Here is a 6,864-nt window from a genome sequence, read left to right on the forward strand (position 1 = left end):
TAAATCCTCCAACCATTTTATTTAAGCATTTGATTTATCATTCAGAACAAAACTTTATATGTAAAACAAGAAATACTAGTGCTTAATGTAATATGATATACAAGAGTTATTGCAACTGATCAGGTTTAATTGGATTAGTGGCAGGACTTCCCTGGTGGCACAGTGGTTAAGAATCTGCCTGCCAATGCAGGGGACACAGGTTCGATTCCTGGTCCGGGAAGATCCCACATGCTGGGGAGCAGCTAAGCCCGTGCACCGCAACTCCTGAGCCTACACTCTAGAGCCCGTGAGCCACAACTACTGAGCCCATGTTCCACAACTACTGAAGCCCGTGTGCCTAGAGCCCATGCTCCGCAACAAGAGAAGCCACTGCAGTGAGAAGCCCGCGCACTGCAACGAAGAGTAGCTCCCGCTCGCTGCAGCTAGAGAAAGCCCGCGCACAGCAATGAAGACCCAACACAGCCAAAAATAAAAAATAAATTAATTAATTTAGAAAACTGGATTAGTGCCATTAGTTCTTGAGCACACAAATACTGTGTCAAAGAAACACAAACAACTAAAACATATGTGCACACACAACATGGCAGCAAAAGAAGTCTTCAATCTGCCCATAGTTTTGCTAGTTTAAGAGGATGAGCCCGTCATAATGCGATGAAAGTTTAGGAGTTCTAAATTTTGCATAACGAGCTTAAAAATGTATACATAAACCCTAAATGGAGGCAGCCAGTTACCTGCTGCCTCTAACGTTCAGGAATCCACCTGTATACAGAAATCTGTGGATTTACTACGAAACAAACACTGGAGGAGTTCAGCTGGGATTCCTGGTACTCAGCAAGACAACTACATAAGCATATACCAACAGTCAACTATTTTATTTTCATTGCTTGCCTTCCCTTAAAGTCTTCCTCTGCCATCGTAGGACATTTTATGACAGTGGTTCAAGGTTGTGGGAGTGTTTATTCCTAAAAAGTAATTCTGCGTAACTCAACATTGCAATGCTAAAGCACTCACCTAGCAGTGGCCCAATACTTTGGTAGCAATTATGAAATGGATACTCTCAGTCAAGCCTAGTTTTCCTAACATGGCTTTAGCTGAAGCATCCGGATTTCTCTCCACACTGAAAATGAGGAGTGATAAAATCTGCAGGTGATCAGATATCTGAGGATAATCAGAGGTAAACTGAATTATTACAGAAAAGCCCTGGGTTCTTCTGCAACATAGTATAGTCACCCCCCCCACCTGCACCACAATCACCACTGGCACCCTTATCACTATATCATGACAGTTACCATCACCATCACTGCCACCATCATACACTAGTGACGGTACAGAAAACGGTAGAAGCCTTGTTGAAAATAATTTTGGCAGTAACTATTAAATCTTCAAAATTCATATCCCACTTGCACCCTATAAAAATACACGTGCAAAAAAAGCATAGAAAAACTTATAAAAATGTCAGTTCTCCCCAATAAAATTCCAAAGTCCCAACAGGATTAGTTTTAGGCAAATTGACAAATGGACTCTAAAACTTACATAGAAACATTGCTTGAAACAAGGAAAAGTTACAAATGCCCTAAGTAATTACAAAGACAAATTTATTTACCAAATGTTTATCAAGTGGTTATTACGTGCCAGGTACTGTTTTACCCAAAGGGATGACTAAATAAAATCTTGGTATGTTCCTATTACAGAACACTGGGTTCATGTTAATAAGAATAAAAGACACCTAATCAACTAATGTGGAAAAATCTACAAGACATATTGTGAAGTTAAAAAAAATCATGGCACAATTTATGCAGTATAAGGCTGTTCCCTAAAAATCATCTTGATCTGGGCACGTAAAAATATAACTGCATAGAAAATAATCTAGGAAGATATCTACTAATAGGGCATGGATGATTACTTCTGGAGAGGAAAGTGGGATTGAGTCATGGACAAATTTGGCTTTGTGTAATATTTGAATTCTTAAAAGAAGAATGTGTTTATTACATGCATACCTAAAATCTACCAGGCTACCTGCAAAATACTGATGAAGTATTACTTGTCACAATCTAGTCTAGAATAAACTATACGTAATAGAATGTTTTCAAATACCCTTGCTGTTGGTCACTTTTCTAGGAATTCAACTTCCGTAGGCTAATAACAGCAGACAAAGTTTATTTTTGTTTAAAGAAAAGGCAGGAAGGCAGATGGTAAGAGAGAGAACATACCAGGATGGTCTAACCATCAGTTAAACGTACATTCTAATCCCTATTCTAGTACCTGACAAACACGTATGTTGTCAGAATGTATGCTTTCGATAACAAGTAACATGATATCTAACAAAAAGTGGCTTAAACAATAGGGATTTCTTCACTCACACAACCAGAAATCTAGAAACAGAACAATGCCAAGGAGGACAACTGCAATAGTTCTCCCTTGGCTTTTACCTCATAGTTGCAACATGGCTGCTGCAGCTCCAACAAAACACCACATCCTTACAAGACAGCAGTCCAATGTAAGAAGGAACGAGGTCTTTTAAATATGCAGGTCTCTATTAGGGAGGATAGCTTTTCACAGCAGTCCCCACAATTTCCCCTTACATTTAATTGGCCAGAGCCAGGTCACATTGCTACCCTCAAATGAATCACTGGGAAAGAGAATAACATTTGACTTAAGCCCAAACATATTTCATATCCCGAGACTGAGCCCTCCTTCCCTGAGCACATAACTACCCGCTACCTGCAGTAATTCTGGGTTCCTCCGTTAACAAAAGAATAAAAAAGAAATCACCACTGAACAGCCAATGAACTGCTACAATAAGTGATTAAAGATTCAGTTTGGTCACCTGTAAATTGAGCCAAATGACCTATTCTCATAATTGTCTGGTACGCTAAATGCGACAGTATATGGTGAGCACTTGCCTTACACTAGCTGCTTGATAAATGTCACTTTTCTTCCCCAACCCCTTCCCCATCAGTAATTACAGCATTATTTCCATACGGAGCCTTTTAAAAGACAGACATCAACAAAACTAGAAGGTGAAGTATCTAGATATAGTTCTCCATTCCTTGCATTTAGGTAGTTCTATGTACAAAATACATTTATATTCTGCAACCAGAAACGTCACTACCTGTCTGAGGACTGTCACCTAGAATGCCCAATTAGTTTCTGCCAAGAGTCCTGCAGCAGCACAACTAAGTGACAGAAGCCATTAGAGGAGATATACCATCAGGGAAAGACTTTTTCAATATTAATTTCAAGTTTATGTCTTGAAGAAACAAGGGATCCATGTAAGTGTTAACTGGACACGATAACCTCATGTGGCGGAAGGGAAGAGGGAGCTAGGTCTCTGGGGTCTCTTTTATAAGGGCGCTAACCCCAGACTCCCATTCCTCTCTTCACAACTCAGGATGACACATCTACTTTCTCATGAAAAACATTTCCCTGCAAACTTCAAAACAGTAACACCCAAAGTCCTTTTCACATGAGGATGATTTAAAATTATTCCACTATGAACAATTTGATGACAAACTTGGCATTTTGATTTTAGCCACAGCAGTAAGGGGAAGAGTAAAAGGGCTCAGAGTTGGGCTTCTCTCCATCCACGTAGACAGATTTACCTTGAGCAGTAGTTCTCAAACTTGAGTGTGTATCTGAATCACCTGGAGGACTAGTTCAATCACAGGTTCTGGGGTCCTGCCTTCAGTAGGTCTAAGGTGGATTCCAAGAATGTATAGTTCTAACAAACTCCCGAGTGATGCAGGAGCCATGAGCGTAAGTGATGGCATCAGTCTCTCCCTGAATCCTCACCTGTGAGCTCAGGCTCATCCCCAGACAAACAACAAGGGAGAGAAGAGCTGTGAAATGTATGACATTTTTGAATAATTTCAAATTATTTCCAGGCTGCAGAACTTGAGACTGGAAGACTTCATTTTGGGGTAGACCCCCTTCAAGTAGGCTTGAAAGGAGAAGAAAAAGGGCACGTATCAAAGTAAGCCAGCTTCTTCCTATCTCACCTGCCAACTTTCCAACAAAGAGAGAACAAAGTAACACTCAAATTCTAAATGCTTTCAAGGGTTTGCAAGTATTTCAAGTAAATTATCCTTTCTTTCTTTTAGGCCTCAAGAATTTAGGGCTCTTTGCATCTCTGCCATCACAAAAATCTGAGATTGGCTTGGGCTCCATCACAAAATCCAAGAGCGTGGCCCAGACAAACTGGCTAGATGAGGCTGCTGTCAACTGCTTAGCCAACAAAGGACCAAAGAACTGGATTAGAAAAAATTTTTTCTGTCATTTGAGGCAACAGATTTTTCCAAACAATATTTTCATTTGCATACCACGCCAAATTCCCTCTCGGAGGGGGGATAGAGCACATTCCACTGTGTAAGATAATACTCATTCCCACACGGTGATGTCAGGGCTCAGCGAGCAATGCTCTTTCTGAGATCCTTTTCCTTGCCATTAAGGTTCCTATTATAAAATTTTAACCACTTCAGAATCGAGCAAGATGTTGCAAATCTTTCTGTTAGCGTTTTGGCAAAAGCGAAAGAGACAAGGCTGTCACCAACTGCCTCATGCACAATTATTTAATGACTTTTCCCTCATGGTATGAATAGGATTTCTGAAATCTATCTTCACCTCCCAGGACTTTCTTCTCATAGGAATACTGATTTGGGTAGTTTATTTCTGCCAGCTTTTGACGTTCAGGGAGCAGTCTGATTGTTTGCTAAAATGATAGGAGGCCTTTCAGGGCTCTAAGACTAAATCCTGGTAGGAATTTTGAGGTTAATGGGAAACACACTGGGCATTTTGCTAGTTAGGGGAATACTAGGGCACAGGGAAGATTAAGGACAAAACGCTCTCTAACACATAAATGAAATAAAATGGCATGAAGAAGTATAGCACAGCAGGCAGATTTTGGCAAGAGCCTGTTCCTATGATTACTTGAAGAAACACCAAGTTAAAAAAAAAAAAACCACAATACTTTATCTACTAACTATGTATCTGTCTTTTCTATCTGCATACATATCCCATAATTTTAAGATTAAAGAAAAAATTGGATTTCCATTTGAACTCCAACCATGTGCTACTTTTTAATTGTGAAAAGCTTAGAAAAAAATATAGAACAGTGAAGAAAATACAGTATCAACCAGCCTGAAATAACGGTTGTTCACTTTTAGTCAATTTAACAAAGCTAATTTTAAAACGAAAAAAACGAGAAGAGGAACAATTGAAATCCCCTTGACTTCTTTCCTCGGCCTCTTTGCCTCTCACTGTTGAATCTGTTGGGAGCCCTTCCACTACATGGGTTTGTACTTTGATTTTATCTACATAAAATAAAAATATATATTCCAAACATATTGGAATTTATTATATATTCCAAAAATAATAAAAAATATATATATTCCAAAACAACGCTGAATGTAGTCTTGTATGTTTTCTATTATCTGCATAAACGCTACCAATACAGTACGTATGATGCTGAAACTTTTTTTTTTCAGTGTTATACATCTGAGCCTATAGATCGAGGTCATCTTTAACAGCAGCATCACATTCCTTTCTATAAGTAGACTACAGTTTGTCTTTTAGCCAGCCAACAAAAGCTTCCACTACTGTTGGAAATGGTGTTGTCCATTTGACAATTACAAACAGTGCTACAAGGAAGAGTCTTCTCCATGTTTCCACAGGCTAGAGTCGAAGAGTTTTTGTTGTGACTCCGTGGAGGACACAGTGTTGGAACGTCTGCACGCTTTCAGCCATGTTAGATACCATCAAAATGCTCTCCCAATGGGTGACCGCAATTAGAATTCCAATCAGAAGCACTGACAGTTTCTGTCTTCCCTCATTCCGGCCAAAACCCCAACTAGGCCATTCTTCAGTTACTCCACTCATCCAAGGATCCCTGATCAGCAGGCAAGATGAGTTTTTGGCCCACAGCTGGAAGGAGACGACTGTGGGCACCTCTTACACCTCTACCCAACGGCATCCCGCATTTCTAGAAACAGAGCCTCTCTTTTCTACAGAGAACTGTCCTCCCACCCAGTGGGCTGTTGGTCACAGTCACGAAGGAGCTTCTCCCTAGATATAATGACCCATCCAGGGGTGGAGAACAGAATATGAACAACCAGAATTTCTCTTTAGTGGTTAATAGGGGCTCTGAAAGAAAAATCTCGAGCTTACTTGATATTTTAAAGAGCTTGAGGAGTACAGAATAAACTGTCTTTATCTGCCTAAGGATAAGGGAACAAAAAGGAAAGAGGAATCAAGATTAAACAGATAGAAATTCCACTCCTAGGTATACATCCAAAAGAACTGAAAACAGGGACTCGAACAGGTATTTCTACACCGATGTTTATTTTAGCATTATTCACAACAGCCAAAAGATGGAAATGCATGTCCATCAACAGATGAATGAATAAACAAAATATGGTATATCATACAATGGAATATTACTCAGCCATAAAAAATACAGTACTGATGCCTACTATCGCATGGATGAACCTTGAAAACCTTACGCTATGTAAAATAAGCCAGACACAAAGGGACAAATACTGTTGATTTCACTTATATGAAATATCTAGAATAGGTAAAGACAGAAAGTAAATTAGAGGTTACCAGGAGCAGCGGGGAGAGGGGAATGGGGAGTTACTGCTTCATGATTACAGGGATTGTTTAGGGTGATGGAAAAGATTTGGAAGCAAATCGTGGTGATCTTTGTACAACATTGTTAAAGTAGTTAACGCCGTTGAATTACACACTTTGAAATGGTTACGATGGCATATTGCATGTTACATATATTTCATCACAAAAAAATTTTAAGAACTACAAGACCTTTGAGAATGAAAAAAAAGATTAGACATATAGACAGACAAAAAGACACAC

This window comes from Mesoplodon mirus, assembly GCF_964341445.2.
Source record: "Mesoplodon mirus genome assembly, chromosome: X".
Lineage (NCBI taxonomy): Eukaryota > Metazoa > Chordata > Mammalia > Artiodactyla > Ziphiidae > Mesoplodon > Mesoplodon mirus.